At 31.1% G+C, this 18,970-nt stretch overlaps 2 long non-coding RNA genes across 6 annotated transcripts; one reads left to right on the top strand and one right to left on the bottom strand.

Moving 5' to 3' along the window:
- The first annotated feature begins 3,068 nt into the window (after window positions 1-3,068).
- On the top strand, window positions 3,069-4,107 carry LOC108460240 (uncharacterized). Of its 2 annotated transcripts, XR_001867499.2 has the most exons (3): window positions 3,069-3,646; window positions 3,725-3,797; window positions 3,927-4,107. It is a non-coding gene; the product is annotated as an uncharacterized LOC108460240 (long non-coding RNA). The 2 variants fall into 2 exon arrangements; XR_008281876.1 differs by having other exon boundaries at window positions 3,725-4,107.
- A 470-nt stretch (window positions 4,108-4,577) lies between these two features.
- Window positions 4,578-11,724, bottom strand: LOC108460241 (uncharacterized). 4 transcript variants are annotated; one of them, XR_008281875.1, is made up of 4 exons: window positions 11,523-11,724; window positions 10,904-11,048; window positions 8,326-8,897; window positions 4,578-8,251 (listed from the first exon to the last, which is right to left on the bottom strand). It is a non-coding gene; the product is annotated as an uncharacterized LOC108460241 (long non-coding RNA). The 4 variants fall into 4 exon arrangements; XR_008281874.1 differs by having other exon boundaries at window positions 4,578-8,897; window positions 10,961-11,048; XR_001867500.2 differs by having other exon boundaries at window positions 7,887-8,897.
- Between the last annotated feature and the right edge of the window lie 7,246 nt (window positions 11,725-18,970).

The raw sequence follows: 18,970 nt of genomic DNA, 5'->3' as shown, positions 1-18,970 counted from the left end.
TTCACAATATTTACAATTTAGTCCTAAGTCTCGTATAATGAAATGCATGTAATTCTTTGGCTACCGAAGCCTAGCCGAATGTTATTCACACTTATAGCAGCCCATGTTTTTCCTTCATTCTATATTTTTCTACCCATTCTCACAACTTTTACAATTTAGTTCTTCAAGCTATTTCTATAAAAAACCACTTAGTAAAAGTTGTTTACCATCCTTTAAACTCTCATATTCCTTCATAAATCATCAAAACACAAACATCTCATGCATGAGTAATTTTCTAAACATGAACCCTAGCATGAGATATGGGTAGAAATAGAAAGAACACGTTACGAGGATCTCAAAATAGGAAGAACATTAAAAATAGGGCTAGGATTGACTTACTATCAAGCTTGAAATGTTGGAAAACCCTAACTATGGAGACCCCTAGAATTTCGACAGCATGAAGAAGAAAATGAGTTGATTTTAGCTTGATTTTTTTCCTTTTTATTTAGTTTATTACCAAATGACCAAAATGTCCTTCCTTACTAAACTTCTAAAATTTTCCATGCATGCCCATTTTTGTCCAAAAACTTAGAAATTGGGTAAATTACTCTTTAAGGATCTCTAATTAATATTCCAAAGCAATTTCATACAAATTACTTCTAGAACCCAAGTTTTGCAATTTATTCAAATTGGTCCCTAATTTCCAATTGGACACCTTGCACATAGAATTTCTTCATGAAACTTTAACACATGCTTATTCTCACATCCTAGACCTCATAATAATTATAAAATAATTATTTTAACATCGGATTTATAGTCCTGAAACCACTATTCCGACTAGGCCCTAATTCGTGATGTTACAAATGCTCCCCATTACAATTGGCTTTTGGTCATGAGTTATACCTATTTTAGAACTTTTTAATGTGCACTATATGTTCAAGTTGCTCCACCACAATGGACAAAGTGAGTATTTGAATAAATTTGAGAATATATATTAATTATGAGTCTCCTTGTATTATTAAATGTCCTAAATGAATTGGAGATTCAATTATGGTATGATGTTTTGGTTACTATTTTGATTTAATATTTTTCACAACATTAGAGGGAGAGAAATAATAAATGGATGAAATCACTGCTCATAATGAGTTATCATTGTCTAGAACCTCATATAGAGTAATTTAAACTAGAAGTTCAAAAAGGATAACTCATTTTATTACAAGTTAATTGCCAGATGTAGTTACTGACTTGATGAGAATAACCAAGTGTTATATATAAGCTAATGTTTTGATTTGAATCAAACTTCTAATAGGAAAATCAATTAGAATAAATGAAAGTAATGTATGCTTGAAGCATGATAATTGGTCGATTCCAAAGATGGAAATTCCTTTAAAAGAAAATAATACATCTAGATGGTCATATAGTAGACGAAAGTGCTCCAGAAGAGACCCAAGAAGTAACTAATAATTAAAACTCCAAAAGAGATTCATGCACCTGAAACTGAAGATTGAAATAGTGAAAATAAAAATATTTTAATAAGTTATTTCAATTCTGGGAAATGTGAAACCGATAATAAAAGATGTTGACAATGATTTTGCATGCAATATTATTGTTGAAATAATGAAATAAAAGGAAGATCTTAAATAAATCTGTTAAGAAATATAGATATGGAATAGATTGGCCAAAAATATAAAGACGTAATTAAAGTATAATCAAATTCGTGAAGTTTGGACCAATAGTCCAATTATCTAAAGGTATCTAGTCAATGAGGGTACAAATGAAGTAGTTTTGTGAAAAAGAAATAAGAAAAATGAAGTTTTTCGCTAAGTCATAACATTGATTATGAAATATACTCTTTTTTGGTGGATGCAATAACCTTTAGAAATTTTATTAGTTTTTCAGTTCATGAAAGGTTTAATAAGTATCTTATGAGTTACAAGTTTTATATGAATCACTATATAGAAAAGTTTATATAAAAATCCTTGAAGGATTTAGAATGCTAGAAACATATAAATTCTTGGGAAATTGTTTAATACAGCTGCGTAAGTATTTATATGAATTGAAATGATTTGACTTAGTGAATAGTAATTGATAGAAGATTATAAAGTGATCCAAAATACTTATATGTATTTTTATAGAATGGTCATAATCAAAGTTTGTTATGATTATTGTTGAAACTCTTAAAGAGATCAAAATATATTTTTTTAAATTTTTTTCCTCACTCATGACTTTCAACAAAATGATGGTATAAATGCTTAGCAAAAATATTCAAGTGATCATTTGAAAAGCTAGCATTCAAAGATTGAATACATAGAATATGAGATATTATGTGATGTTGTCATGAGGGGGAGTAAAAACGCGTTGTACTCTTTTTCCCTTAACCAAGATTTTGTCTTATTGGGTTTTCCTTGTAAGGTTTTTAATGAGGCAACATGTTATGCGTATTATAGATATGTATACTCTTTTTCATCACTAAGATTTTTTTTCCCATAGGATTTTTATCTTAGTAAGTTTTTAACGAGGCACATTATTTACCAATGACCATCTAAGAGGGAGTGTTATGAATATTTTATTATTAAGTGCATATCCATCAAGATTAAGATAAGTTTGATATACATTAGGACCATAATATTCATTAGAAGTAGAGTTTTATATTATTTATACTTCTTGCATCTATAAATATAACTTTAGAGAAATATTATGAACATCCCTATTGATCAATAAAATTTAGATTTCTCTTGCTTGTTCAATTTCTTTTTTTTGTTCTCTTTACTATTTATTTCATTATAATGTTAAAATTTATTAATATTAAAGTATATTAATATCATATGAAATCCAATATCAAAATTGTATTAATTTATTTATTTTTAAATAACAAATTACATATAACATCCCAAATTTTTTAATTAAAGTTGGTAAAATTATTTAAAGGATGAATCATTATCTTAGTGGTTAAGAGAAAATAGTGAGATAGACTAATTGGCTTAGGATCTTAAGTTTGATTCATTTCCCGTGGTCAATTTTTGCTATTTTCTTTCCCACTCCCCTATTTTTGTGCCACCCAGCCTAGTAAAACCTAGGTACGTACGCTACTTTTTCATTGATTTTTAGCTTTTTCTTTAGTTTATTTACTACTCTTGCTGTCCCCCATCTCCCTCTTCCTTTCTCTAAACTTTTCTTCTTTATTAATTGGTTTTACCGTAGTTGTGCCGCCCCCTTTGCTTAAGTTTTTCCAATTATTTCTCTAGCCACCTTGCTATTTGTTTAACCTCCTAAACCGATAAGTTATCTTTTTCCTTCTCTTTTGCTCTCCCTTGTGTGCCCATTTTTGGCTTCTGTTTTTACAGCCAATAAGCCATCATTCTAGCACACAAAAATCATTCTTTTTTCTGTCCAAAGATCCCTCCTTGTGCCGCCCAAGTCAGCCCCTTTTTACCACTGCTTCTGGTGTTGCCACCCCTTGCAACAAAATTATTTTTGGCTGTCATTTTTTTTCAATTGTTGCCCCTTAAAGAAATAAGTTTCCCAATTTCTCCTCTTTAGATCTGATCTAAACGTTCTTAATTGATGGGGTATCCAAGTTCATTTATCTGACAACTCAGATCTAGTTATCGAGCAGTGTTAAGTGCAGATCTATGTGAGATCTTACATTGTTTCGCTTTTGTTAGAGGTTGTTGCTTTGGCTGATTACACTAAACGCTTAACTTGAATATTAGATATTTATTTTTGAGTATTATTTATGTTTTAGGTTTTGATTTTCACATCCTAGATCAACAGCGAAGTTGGAATTGGTTTGCGCCCTCATTTCGCATCAAATCTGTGTAAGTTACTTAACCGATGTGGATCTGAAAATTAATTGGTGTAACACTGATTTGGCCAAACCCTTAGGGGGTGTTTTAAGGCTGGTTTTAACATTATTTTAACATGTTAGATGTTTTAATTTGTTTAAGGCATTAGTGCGGAAATGCAAATTCTTACGGCTTAGCGTTGTGAAGTGCATAACAAGGTGTGGGTCCTAACCTTGTTTAATCGTTTGTTAAATTCTTATTATAAATTGAAAATTGTTATAAAATGCTTGTTGGTTAGGCATGGTTGAATGGCCTATTAAGTTTAATAAAATTTTTCGAACAAGGTATGTGTCGTGCCCCAAACTCGATCGGGATAATCTAACCCGAATTTCGAACGTCAAATTAGCCACTGAAGTGACTCTCCATTAAAACCACCACAAAACACACCGACCGACCAGTCACACCAAACAATTAATCATGGAATGTTTAAAATCCTAAAATCATGCTTCTGCCACATTGCTCTAATAAACAAATCAACAACACGACTAATTCATGACTTACTATATACATTCATGCAACAACGTGTTTTTTTTAAAGGCAATGTTTGAAAGGGGTTTTGGAAACCATTTTATTTAAAAACATATGATTAGATTTAAAATTTAGTATAGTAAAATGTTGGAAAAAATCTAATTCATATGGTTTGAAAATAGTATTGTAGGAGTATATCTATAAGTCTTGTTTTGGGAAGCTCTATTAAAACATCATACACAATTTCATTAATCATAATCTAATTAGTTGGTAGGCTAATAGTAGTTTATGTAACTAGATTTATTGTACAATCCATGCATTCCAAACATATAATTTTTTACCAAAACATACATAAACATTTAGGACTTACCTCGATGCCTATCGACTCTTTCACCTGTACTTACGAATTAGTTAAACAATTATTCATACTATTTATCATGTAATCACAATCCACCATTTAATCATCTATCTAAAATGGTAATAAAAGTTTCAAACCAAATAACTAAAGAGTTCATAATGTCTAATTACAACCCGATAAATATAGCTATGCCTAATAGTAAATCCCATAATTTGGTCCCACATTGCCTTCCTCACTTGGATTGGAAACACATCAACAGACCCAGGTGTAGCCTTGTTATGGATCACTTGGATGACTCACTTCCCCAAAGCCTCATAAACTAAGTGTATATAATGTTTTAAAAAGAGAGTGTGAGCTTATCAAAGCTTAGTGAGTGCTCAAACATACTACAAATAAATACATTAGCGGTGTTAGAAGTAAGCATACAATAACAATTCACATAATATTATGACTTGAATGGAATAGTGTCTCACACGACTTACAGTTCCCATAAAATAAACAGTTCACATAGAGTAAGCAATTCGCATAAAATATTAGTTCGCAATAAACAAGAGTTCATATGAAACAACAATTCATACCAAATAAAAGTTCAAGCAAAATAATAGTTCATACTGCATCATAACTCATATATTTCAAATAAGGATAAATTGGCATCTTGTGATTATGAAACATATAGGGGACTCTATCACCATATATTACATAAATAGATCTCCTTACAATGCCTCACTTTTGAATTAAAGAGCCTTACGCATCTCCAGTATAAGTGTAGCACGAATGCTCACACTCTCAAACACTGTTGACTCATAGAGCCCTAAGCATCTCCAGTGAATGGAGCTATGCTTTACATTCCCTTATCTCTCCAACACATCTCTAGACCACAATGTTTATCTCTCCAACACATCTCTGGACCACAATGTTCATCGCAATAATGAGGGTAATTAATAACAATCCTTTGGCATTCCAACTATATCCAATGGTTCTAAGAGATCACAATGCCAACATATCATTTTCCACATGCACAACACTCAATATAATTGGGCTCGTAGTTAAGCAGAGCTTGCACATTATAACACAATTCTCAATTCACATTTCATAATACATCGTGGTTCACAAGTAATTTAGCTTGCATACAACATAGCTTACCCTTATAATCATGTTTCACATAGCATTCATGTCATAGCTCACATAAGTTATAGTTCGCACATCACAAAGCCTAGGTTTGCATATCACTTTAGTATAAGTTCACATATCATATAGCTTAGGTTCACATGTCACTTTAGCATAAGTTCACATATCATATAGCTTAGGTTTGCATATAACATAGCATGGGTTTGCATGTCATTTTAACATAAGTTCGCATATCACATGGCAATTACACAGCATAGGTTCGTACTTTACATACAATCGCACATACAAACAAGCTCGTACAAATTGATATAAGGTTTGTATGTAACATATAGGATCGCAAAACACAAAATAATTTTACGGTTCGCACATTATACTAGATCACATAACACATGGTTCGCACAACCTATGAGCTCACACAGCAAAATATAGAGCTCACATGTTAGGATTAGGTTCACACATGATAGGGGCTCACACATGATGGGGTTTGCACTATGGAGGGTTCGCACAAAGGTTGAGTTCGCATATTCAATATGGGGTCGCACACTAGATAAGGTTTCGCACTTGTAGTATGGGTTCGTACTATGGGTAGGTTTGCCCATTAGGTTTAAGTTCGTATAATGGAATGGATTCACATTGTAACACCTCTAACCTATTCTTTAGATACCATACCAGATAAATTTGATTACCAGTGAATAACTTTTTCTTTTAACAATAACATTGCACATCCCAACGTTCTTCAGAAATATCTAATATTTCATTTAGAACTCTCTGTATTTGCTAACCAACTCTCGGCTCTGACCATATTATTACTCATTCAATCGCCGAACTCTTTGGTTCCTCTTTTACAGACTTAATTAACATAAATCTCGTGAATATTCCGTTGTATAAGACTTTGAGGATGAGAGGAATGGAGGTCGTAAAGCCACAAAATTTGATTCTCATATATACACAATAGACATAACATTCATTACTAAAATAAACACTATGAACCTCTACTCTAACCTTTATGAATTTTTGCTCATCATTAGCAACCTTTTGATAAGAGACTATAATAATGCTTTTAGCATCATCAGAATTAGCTCGATTGGAAAATATCTTTATCTATATAAAAACGTAATTCATTTTAAGTTAAGAGATATCACACTATCATAGGTTATATAATGACATGTATTTCTAGACTTTATTCATGCTACGTTTAGTTCCAGAACTGACTAAATTATAGCTCTAATACCACTAAATATAATACCCTTAACCCGTCTTCGTCGTCGAATTAGGGTTATGGAGCATTACTGTATAATCAGAAACATTTAACATCACAATATATAAATAAATTAAACATACCATAATCCATTCAATCACATGCATCTATCCCTAAATTGAGCCCTATAGGCCTTAAAAATAGCTTTGAAGTAATTCCAGACTAATTTGAAACAAATCAGAAAGTTTAGGAAAGTGTTGCAAAAATTGGAAACAGGGGTCACACGGCCGTGTAGACAGGCCGTGTGGAATCACCCTAGGCCATATAACTTTCGAACAAGAGACACATAGTCGTGTCCTCACCAGTGTAACTCACTGAGTAGAGTCACACGGCGATGTCACACGCCAATGTGCCAGGTCGTATAACTCACTAACTTGAATCTTAAGAAATCCTCAGATGACACACGGCCGTGTCGCCAAACCGTGTGCCTCACATGGCTCTGTCACACGCCCGTGTGAGCCATTTCAAAACCATTTCATACATAACTTTTCAAAACTATTTAAATGTGCATTCAAGGGGTTCAAACACCATTCAAACTTGCATAATTATACCATTTCAAAAAAACCTAATTTACCTTACTAATATGTCATTCAAAGGCACCATATTTGCATCTAAACACCATTTACCTAAACATGTCAATATTGCCTTATTTTAAGCATGAATACCTAATTTTATTATGTAATGCATTACAAAGACCATTTTCAATCTAACATCAACATACCATATGACCATGCCCATCAATTACCTAATGTGATCAAAGGGACTTAACATAACAAACATTACAAGTCCATCAACCATACATAAATATCAAGGCACTAACATGCCAAATTACCATTTACACGCTCACTAATTACCATTACAAAGCATCTTATACATGTTAATATTGTCATTTCCATACATACTAACCTAGTTCAAATATGAACTAAAACTTGTCACAAGTAACCATTTTCAAACCATCATTCACATGCCAAGATAACCTTATAAACAAGCACATGAAAGTAACCAAAATCACATAACTTGGTAAGGCATCAAAGTGTACCAAACCAACATATCTTTCCACAGCTTATACATGCCAAACACCATTAACACCACTACAAATCACTCTACACATGTCACTATAAACCTTAACCAAATTATTAAAAAACTACCGAATTGTCTACTGGAAAGTGTGGTAGGTCCTCGACGACCTTCCAAACAAATCAACCTTCTGATGATCTATAAAACAAGGAAAATAACTACGTAAGCAATGAATTCTTAGTAAGCTCATATAAACTTAAATCATTACTTACCATTTCAATAATGAAGTTTATAGAATAAGTATAAACCTTTACCAACACCATAAGCTTAATAAAAGCCTATATAACACCGTGAAACTCACAAGTTAATATACTTGTTCATGATACATATGAAATCAACCATGTATAAACATAACATTTAATTCATTATCGTTACCATACGGTCATGATTCATTCCATTTGCTTGCTTACTAATTCCAATATTACAATTCAAAGATTAAACATAAACCATTACCAATGTCATAAGTTTAGTATAAGCCTATTCAAGCATCATCGAACTCACATGTTAATTGGTTCATCAACAACACATAAACTCATTTATATAATAACAAGAATTTCATAGGATACATTACATAAGCATCAACCTTTTCATATAGTCATGAACCTTTCCATTAAGTCACCGTTCCATTCCTTTTTTTACACGTTGAACCATCTAGAATTACACCGGATACTCGGGAAAGTTCACACGAAGTGTGCCTTTACAAACAACAGTAACCTTTCCTTTACATCAATGCTCACACGAGCTGTGGGTCGAAATGTAGGCTACATGATGCTGCTCACACGAGCTGTGGAGAATTTGAAACAAATACAGGACCTCAACTACCAGTAGGACATTCAAGACCAACACTCAAAACATGAAATCCCTAATTACATGTCATTTGTATCCTATGAATTCTTAAGGTTCAATCGAGACTTGATATCCGTCAATTCATCATAATATGGACACATTCATATATATATATTGATTCATTTACATTAAAACCAACATAGTAAACATTTAATTTAAATAACATTATAATGATTACAGTTCATACGAACTTACCAGACTAAATTGCAACAACGACTAAGTATATAGGCTATTTGGTAATTTTCTCTTCTTTTAAATTTTCCACTCATTTTTTATTTAAAATAATAATTCCATTCAATTCACTAATTCTAACAGAAAAATAAATTCATTTTCTGCAATTAAGTTCTTTTTCACATTTTTATAAAATTGCCCTCAATATTTTACTTTTATACAATCTAGTCCTTAAACCCAAAACATGCAAATTAACCAATTTTATTCAATTTCAAGCTTAGCCGAATTGTTTGAAACCCTATTACAGCCCACATTTGCTATTATTTCATAGCCAGTCCTTGTAATTTTACTAATTTCACATTCTATACTTCAACATTAAAATTACCAAAAATTAATTTACAAAATAGCCCTATCTAGCAACCAAGCTTAAGGTTTTACCACAAACTTTCAGAAAAACATCTCAAATTCATCAATGGCACATTCCCTAACATTTGAAAATTTAACAAATTGACCCCCGGGTTAGCGAGATTAAACTAATACGATAACAAAAATATAAAAATTAGTAAAAATGGGTGACGATTACATACCATGCAAGAATAAGCTTAGCCGAAAGCTTTCCCAAGCTATCCATGGAGGTTTCGATTTGTATTAGAGAAAATAAGAAGATGATAGCTTTTTAGGTATTTTGTTTCTTTTAATTTCATTTAATTATAAAATTATAATTTTGTCCTTTTAAAGTTAATCAAATTTGAAGCATTTAGTTACCCAAAATCATCCACTAATATTTCAATTGGTACAATTGCAATATTAGTCCATCAATTTAAGATTTCATAGCCATTGGACCCTTTTAACTAATAGAACTCAATTTTACACCTTTTTACGACTTAGTCCTTTTCACCTAATTAATCATTTAAACATCAAAATTTCTTAACGAAACTTTAATACAACCTTAATAACACTTCGTAAATATTTAGTAAAATATTTATGGCTTAGTTTATAGAAACGAGGTATCGATACCTCATTTTCTAAAACCACTTGACTTTAGTGTCATACCACTTGAACCTAATTATTCGTTCAAATAGCAAAAATTGCCAATCCAAAATTTATTTTAATATTATATTTGACTCATAAATATTAAATAATAACATTTAAGAACTTCCTCGTCGAATTTGTGGCCCAAAACCACTATTTTTGACTTCACTGAAAAACGAACTGTTACACACACTCAGTTTAGGCTCGCATACCACACATAGGTTCGCATAGCATAGGGTTCGTAGACATTTATGGCTCGCATAATAAAAGGGTTTGCACAACATATGTAGGCTCGCATAGAATATCTAAGGGTTCGTATATCACTCAATCATAGCATGTTCATATATCATTCAACATAACATGTTCAGATATCATTCAACATAGTATGTTCGCTTATCATTCAACATAACATGTTCGCACATCACTCAACATAGCATATTTGCATATTAATAAGGCAGGGTTCGTAAGTTAATAAAGTAGGGGTTCGCAGGTTAACTGGACAGGGGTTCGCATATTAGCAAGGGGTCACATGTTATCAAGCCAATGTTCACATATCATGCTGGGTTCACTTAGCATACCTTCGCATGTCATATAACAGGTTCGCATATCATACTATAGAGCTCACATGGAAATATAACATGGTTCACATAACACACTGCAAGGTTCGCATGAAATTATAACATGGTTCGCATAACATGCCGTAGGGCTCACTTAGTAAGTAAGAGGGTTTGTATGCCTTACCTGGCTTTCCTTAGCATGTGAACTTGTGTTTAAGATGCAGTGTGTGAGAACACTCACCAGTTGTTTCCTCGCTTATATTCCCAAACCTACACAAATTTTTGCTTGCCCTTATCCTTACTCATAGGCGCTCCCTCACGAACAGAGGCTTCACATATCATATAAAAGCATACAGGTCACTATTGTTTTCAACTAAAACTAGCGAACTCACCTCGTGTGACTTTTAACGTCTAATTACTTCATTTTGACTCAATTTAATCTCGAATTTCCACTTTGTAACGCCATAAGTAAGGTTTAATTACAGATCTAAGCCATACTCAATTTCACAATTCAACATTTTCTGGAAAATCACGTTCATTTTCAATCTCAAAGAAGAAAAGTATTTTATTCATTTAATTTATTTAAGGATTTTTTAAATCAAGTTCACAAACCTTTTAATTATGTGAAAATGAGTTGAAAATTATTTTAAATTGATCACTTAGCTCTCTATTACGAGATTTACCATTTTATGTAAAATCAAGCTTTAAAACCATAGATCCTATGATTTATTACTTAGATCTATAAAAACATAAACTGAAATCACACATTAAATGTTTAATCTATAAGAAATTAGAATGTTTACCTTTAATTCGAAGATCTCCATGAAATATGATCAATCGAGCAAAAAGGAGCTAAGTGTTTATAGAAATTTGAAGGAGAAAGAATGAATCTCATTTGAAATTAGAAAAGGAAGAGGTGTTTGGATGCTAAAAAAATCAAAATGAATTTTGACAAAAAACTCTTGATTTCAGATCTAACAAATTTTTGAAATGGTTGAAAGTGTAGAGGGAAGGGACGGTAGGTGGTCTTATATAGCCAATCAATTTTTTTTAAAATTGGGCTTTTGCCCTTTTGACCACCTATAGCTTTCTCCCTTTTCCAAATTGGTCCTTAGTTTCAACCAATTAATTAATGGTCACTTAACTTTAATTTCTTAACCTAAAATTTTTAATTCTAATTATTTTAATATTTTATTTAATTAATTCCTAATTATTTAATTATCTCACCTAATTATAGTTTTCGATTTGCTAACCCGATCCTACTTATCCGGTTCTACTAACTCGATTTTTGGGGTGTGATAGTATGGGACTTTAAAACTATTGATTGAATGGTTAAGCCTTTACTGAGATTGTTTGTTTGCGTAACTGTGATACTTGATTGTCTGATTGATTGCCAAATTTATGGATTGACATATGTTGATTGTGACATGCTTTAAATTGAGGTATATCAAGTTCATTGAATATGGAATGCATGGGTATGTTTGACGTACAATGCCACTGTTCAAACTGGGTACTAAACATGACTAGATTGTATCGTATCTTATATACCAATGAAACTGTTGAGTTGATTGACTGATTGAGTGCAAATCCAAACTGAGCATGTACTAAGAGCATAATTAAATGCTAATATTATTGTTAAATGAAAAGTATTCCAAGTGTATACCAACATTGATTATTTATATGCATGTTAAGCATGCCACTGTACCGTGACTGATATTGAAAGCATGAACTGCTCATTGATTGTATGCCATATTGCATTTGCATGGGGTAGGTTATTGTGGTTGATGGAGGAGTTTGTGGAGTACCAGCGACAGTTAAAGTCTGCATTATTGTTGTCAGTGCACTTCACCGGGAGTACTGAAGAAATTGGCGATTTTATCGCATTACTGGCAGCTTTTATCTGTAACCATGTTGTGTATTCACAACTTGCTGGTAGTGTATTAACCTGCAAATTATTATTGGTGGTTAATCCACAAACTTACTGGCAACTCGTTTGCATATTTATTGGCAGTTTAACTACACTATTGTACCTGTGGTTTATCCACATTGAGCTTCGGCTCGAATTGATTGGTGATTAGAAGATGAGTTCTAGGGAACTATTGGTGTGTAGCGGATGGTTGGGTAGAAATCCTCCTTTGCATTGCATCGCATCATACTCATGACATATATGTACGTTATTGAAATGTTAACAAGATGTGCCATGTATTAAATTGTAATAAAATTGTTGATTGTTCATGTTATTGATGACTTACACTGAGCCATTATATGCTCACCCCCTAGTCTTAACTTCTCAAGTAATGATCGAGACTAGGATCGGTCCCGACATGCAAATATATCATGGACTTCAAACTATTTTCATTTTAAATAATTTTCCTTAAGTTATTATTCAATTTTTGGGATTGTAAAGCTTAATTTTAGACTGTGGTTTGTGGGTTTTGTTTTTGGATTTGGGTTTTATGCATGCATTATTCAGCACATTAAAAAATATATACGTAAACTGGAAACGTATGTTACTTGACTTAATTAAAATCTAACATGAATAGTAGTTTTCGTTGTAGTAAAAGATAATGAGATTTTGCAAAACAAAGCGACAAACACCGAGATTTTTTTTAAAAAAAGTCATTATCAATAATAAAATGAGCTTAAGAATAGATGGCCAAATAAATGTACGTTTTCCAAACTAACAATCGTGGTTTTTCCAAAGTGAGTCAAGATAGGGTTTTTATGGCCCATATGGTTACTTAGTCACTTCGGTGATCTCCATGATCTGGCCATAATGTCTAAGTCAAATTGGAGAAGTTAAATTACATATTTAAATAAGATAATTTTATTAGTTTTGAAAAAATCTAAAAAAATTCACATCATTAATTTTAATAGTTTTCAAGTTTACATGGTCTAAATATCAACTGTATATAGTAACTTTAAAAATGTGTAATGTGATACATAAATTTTGATTTGATACAATTATATACATGAAACTTTGCTTTTAGTTTAAATATGAGCATGAAACTGTGATTTTGATTCCATTGTACAAATTTGATAAATAAATACATCTATTTATTTTCATATTGAATACATATAACTTTTTGTATGCAATATTTTAAATGTAAAATGGTGTTGCATCAATAAAAGTGTTAGTAGTTTGTAAAACTTAAATGAAATTAAAGTTTTATATATATGATTGCACAAAATCAAAGTTCATATATTACATTGTACATTAAACCAAAGTTATTGTGTAATTTTAATATTTATCTCAAGTTTACATTTAAAATGGTTAGTTTTAGTGACACGTGATATTATAAAATTATAGTACACTAAATTAATCTAACAATTTTCATATAAATACAAATAAAAATTTTCTACCAAAATAAAAAATAAATATTAATATCAGTAAAAAATTAATATATGTATATAGAATATTTTAATTTTAATTTTTATTTGCATTTCACGTGAATTATAAGTTTTATTAATTAATTTTATGTATTTTAAATTAGATATTATAAAGCTATATAAAAATCTATATTATTTTTATTTAATTAATAGATTATATATGTTTTACTATTATAATTATAGAAATGATTAGGCTTAAGGTGTAAAAATCTTTAACCTAAAAAAATATAATTAAATCTCTTATTTTTTCACTCAATTGGGTAGTGTTCTTTTTTTTCTTTTTCAATTATTTCTTCCACATGTCACGTTGTGGTTGTAACTTGTGGCGAAAATATAAAAGAATTTATTAAAATCAATAAAATATAGAAAAAATTATAAAAATTTAGAAAAGTTTTAAAATTTTTAAAATATATATTAAAAATTATTAAAAATTATTAAAAATTATTAAAAAATTATTAAAATATATAAAAATTATAAAATTTAGAGTTACTATCTCCACAACATATCATGCCATAGTTGTGATACGTGACAGAAAAATAATTAAAAAATAATCATAGATTAGATTTTGGTATAGAATCATGGATTAGTGGAAGATTACCAGCTAATAAGTTGGTTTTGGGTTTTCTTTTGTATGGCTATGCGTGGACACTAGACAACCCCTGGATAATTTTTCTATAGTTTTTCATGAATTTTAATATTTTTATTTTTTCTCTACTTTTAGATTTTTTATAAATTTGTAATAATTTTATATATTTTATTGATTTTAATCATTTTTATCTTTATCGTAATATGTCACAACTATGACATGACAAATGACGGAGATAATGACTTTAAATTTTAGAATTTTTTTTCTATATTTATAATAAATTTTCTATTTTTATATTTTCTAATAATTTTCTATATTTTAAATAAATTTTAATACTTTTTTCTATATTTTCAACAAACTTTAAATATTTTTCTATAATTTTTATAAATTTTTAAATTTTTATTGATTTTAATATTTTTATCATTTTTTATCATGTGTCATAACCACGACTTGACACGTGATAGAGATAACTGAAAAACAATAGTATCGTTAACTTCAACAATCGTTAAAGTTAGCAATCAAAAATCTTTTTCATGCATTTTAATAATTCAAGTACACAATAAAATACAAAAAAATACGAATTTAATTATTTTTTATAAAATTCAATAAATTTTACAGCCAAATTATTATTACCCTCTATTATCATTTTTGGGTATCTACATATCATTAACTATTCATTCATTCATAATATTTTTAGTAAATTATTTATTACTATGTTATAAAATTTACCTTAACGTTATTACTTATAATTACGAAATGTTATCATTCATTACTGTTATAATAATAATAATAATAATAATAATAATAATAATAATAATAATAATAATAATAATAATTTTATCTTTAATATTTTAAAATTCATTAATATGTTATATAATCTTTATTAGGTATGTAATTTTTTACTAGTAATTTTATTTAATAAATTTGTTAATGCCTAAGAACACACAAGTTGAAAACTAATTATAGGTTAACATATGTATGCTTTTTACTTTTAAAAATGTAGCTTAATAAATTAACTCGTTAAATTATATCATAAAACTTGAAAGTATAATTAGACTTTAATAATATTATAAAAATTATAGCTTGTAATCAACCATTTATTCCTATGCTATCAATAATGTATAGTGATAGCATTTTACTACAAAACTGTTAACTCCTTTTGTGTTTTTTATTTTTTATTTATCTTCTTTTAATTATAAAATTTGTCACATGTTATGAAAATTACAAAGGTAAGGTTATTTTTCATTGGACCCTAGATTCCATTTATATAAAATTTTCAATGCCGGGAGCTTTCAATTGCGCCATCGTCTTAACAGCATAGGCGATATCCTCCTCTGTAAATTGTTGAAGTAAAAAATCATTCATATCAGTAGTGGAAATCCTTGCGCCATTCGAACCCATATCCGAAGCCGAAAATAAGTTACCAAAAAAATTCGAAGCAAGCTTTAGCATCTCCTCAGTCGTGGAAATCCTTGCGCCATTCGCCTTTTCTAACTCATTGATTCGACCATGGAGCTGACATTGAACAGATACTTTATGAAAATAACTGGTATTTCTATCTCTATTTTTCAGCTAATTGATGTGGGCTCATTGTTCCCAAAAAATTTCTTCTTGATCAACCTCTAAGTTAAGGCCTAATTGAATATCTGTGATTTCAGCAAGAATCTCATATGTTGGTCCCCGATTATAAAGACAGCTTAATCTTTGTCCAAGATCCACATGGTTGTTCTTTTGCTCTCTAGTTCTGGATCTACTCCACTTCTAAAGCTGCTATCCTAATCTCACAAGCTTATCGGGGACACTTCTTGAAATATGAGCCCAATTTCTTTTTATCTCCTCCTTAAAAGAATTATCTAAACACCATTTGGCCTCAAACCGGAAAAGATTGTCTTTATTAAATGGATTATTCCTTTTCTTTCCCATGGTAACCAAGAGAATCGAAAAATGATCTGAGAAAGAGTGATTCAAGTGTTCTAATTGGTAGCTAGGACAAAGATTTAGCCAATTCAAGTGTGACAGCCCCAAATTGACCCTAGTCGGAAAGTGGTTTCGGGACCACAAAACCGAGTCATAAAAATAATTAATTGCTATATTCTATGCTTATTGTGGGTGTACATGCACATGTGGAAGTTTCATTCTCTAATTTTACCAATTGTATGAGAAATTATAAAATAGGGATCAATGCGAGACGTGGTGAAATATGATAGGCTAATTTTAAATGGCCTATTAATACATGTGGAAAAGTGTTTGTCCTTGCATGTCAAATTAGCCAAATTGGAGCATGATGGCCGGCCATGCTATGGGTGGAAACATGTCTCCAACATGTTAGACTAGTGATGCATGTAGGAAACAATAAAATAAGAAAGTTAGTATTAAAGAAATGGAAAAAGAAAATGATAATAACAAAAAAAAATAATAATGTGTAGATGCCCCCTTTGCCGTGACCAAAAACAAAGAAAGAAAGAAAAGAAAATAGTTGTTCATCCTTTGGTAGTCTTGGCGAATAGAAGCAAGGAAGAAGGGGAAGAGCTTGAGAAAAATCGGCTATGGTGGTTGCTAGACTAAGGTATGTTTGATGATATTCCATGAGATGCATGCATGCTTTAGTTGTTAGTTTAAGTTCTACCTAGCCCATGGTTTAGATTTCTTTTGCTATTTGATGGAGATGAAATTCGCCATGGATGTTGTCTTTCTTGGTTGGTGTTTTGATGTTGTTGTAATGAAGCATGAAGAGGAGTGAGTTCAAATGTTTAATAAAAGGAGATTTTAGGTCATTGAGTTCTTGTTGTTGTGTGTGTATGTGCATGAGTATTCGGCCATGCTATAGAATTCATGTTGCAAAATGATAAATGCTTGGTACATTCGGCTATAATGGGCATTAAGAGGGTGAAGTTTGAATTAGTTAAAGGTTCATATAGGTTGTCTTGATGAAAAGAGAAAGAGAAGAATTAGATATCATATTTGGTGCTAGTGTGGTATATAAGGGTGTTGAACTTAAATAAGTAATATTCGCTAGCATGATAAGTATGAAATATTAAGTAGATGAGATAATTGATGGTGAAGTGGCTAATAGGGACTTTTAATAAAATCTATGCTAAGGCGAATGTATCAAATGCTAAATGTGCTTATGTATATTCGCCACCTAATTAAGCACATAGGTGGTGTTGAATTTAATCTTGCACATTCGCCATATGGGTGTACACACTTGTGATACTATCCTTGATTAGGATAGTTGGCAATAGGGTGATAGCCTAAGGTTGTGAACCAAATAGTTCAAAAGCATGGGGTAGAAGGATAAGAATTTGTCATGTGTATCCTATGAAATGAAATTTTAATGTGTGATACAAATATTTTACAAAGTGGTTGAATGGGTTGATTTAATTGTTTAAGCTCAAGATCCTAAAGGAGAGGCGCCCAACAAGGGAAATCGAAGGTCATCGAGTAGCCGACTTGGGATTATTTGCCCAACACAAGGTAAGTCATTAAGCATATATTTGGTGTTGATGTAAATGAACATAATATATACGCAATTGTGTTTAAATGAGTTGATGTGTAAATGAAAATGTATGTGTATGGAATGATGCCATTGTTGAATGTATAAAGGCAGCAACATGCATAAGGTATTGGTCTCGGCACTAAGTGTGCGGGTATAAATGGACACGGTGACAAGATTGGCACTAAGTGTGCGGGTTTAAAAATTGTACAGCACTAAGTGTGCGAACTGAAAATATATAGCACTAAGTGTGCGAGCTGAAAATTATATAGCACTAAGTGTGCGAGCTGAAAATATATAGCACTAAGTGTGCGGATTCACTATATACTCTTGCGTTACAATTGGCACTAAGTGTGCGACATTATCGAGTTAATCCCGGACAGCGGATCGGGTAAGTACCTTGAGCTCATGGCGAATGGGCACTATGGTCATGCTCGGGGTTGAGCTTGGTAAGCTTTAAATCTATGTGATGATTACAATTGTATGATTGTGGTGAAAATGAGTTGGTGTATAAAATGACTCAAATATCTTATTGAATAGAATATGAAATGTGAATGTATGACTTGGTACGAGATTGAACCGAAAGGTCTAAGGAACTATGGTATAGTTCGATATGGATGGAACAATTAGCCTTGTTTCATTGTTTCACTTTGTGATGAATTTAGCTAATGGATAATTGTAAAGTGCTTATGACTTCATCGAGTTATAAACTCACTCGGTGTTTTCTTGTCACCCATTTTAGGTCTCGTGGACTCGCTCTCTTTGTATGCTCGGAACCGTCA

This window comes from Gossypium arboreum, chromosome 4 (assembly GCF_025698485.1).
Source record: "Gossypium arboreum isolate Shixiya-1 chromosome 4, ASM2569848v2, whole genome shotgun sequence".
NCBI classification, from domain to species: Eukaryota; Viridiplantae; Streptophyta; class Magnoliopsida; order Malvales; family Malvaceae; genus Gossypium; species Gossypium arboreum.
Note: the sequence above shows the minus strand (reverse complement) of the source record. Positions and strands in the feature narration are given on the sequence as shown.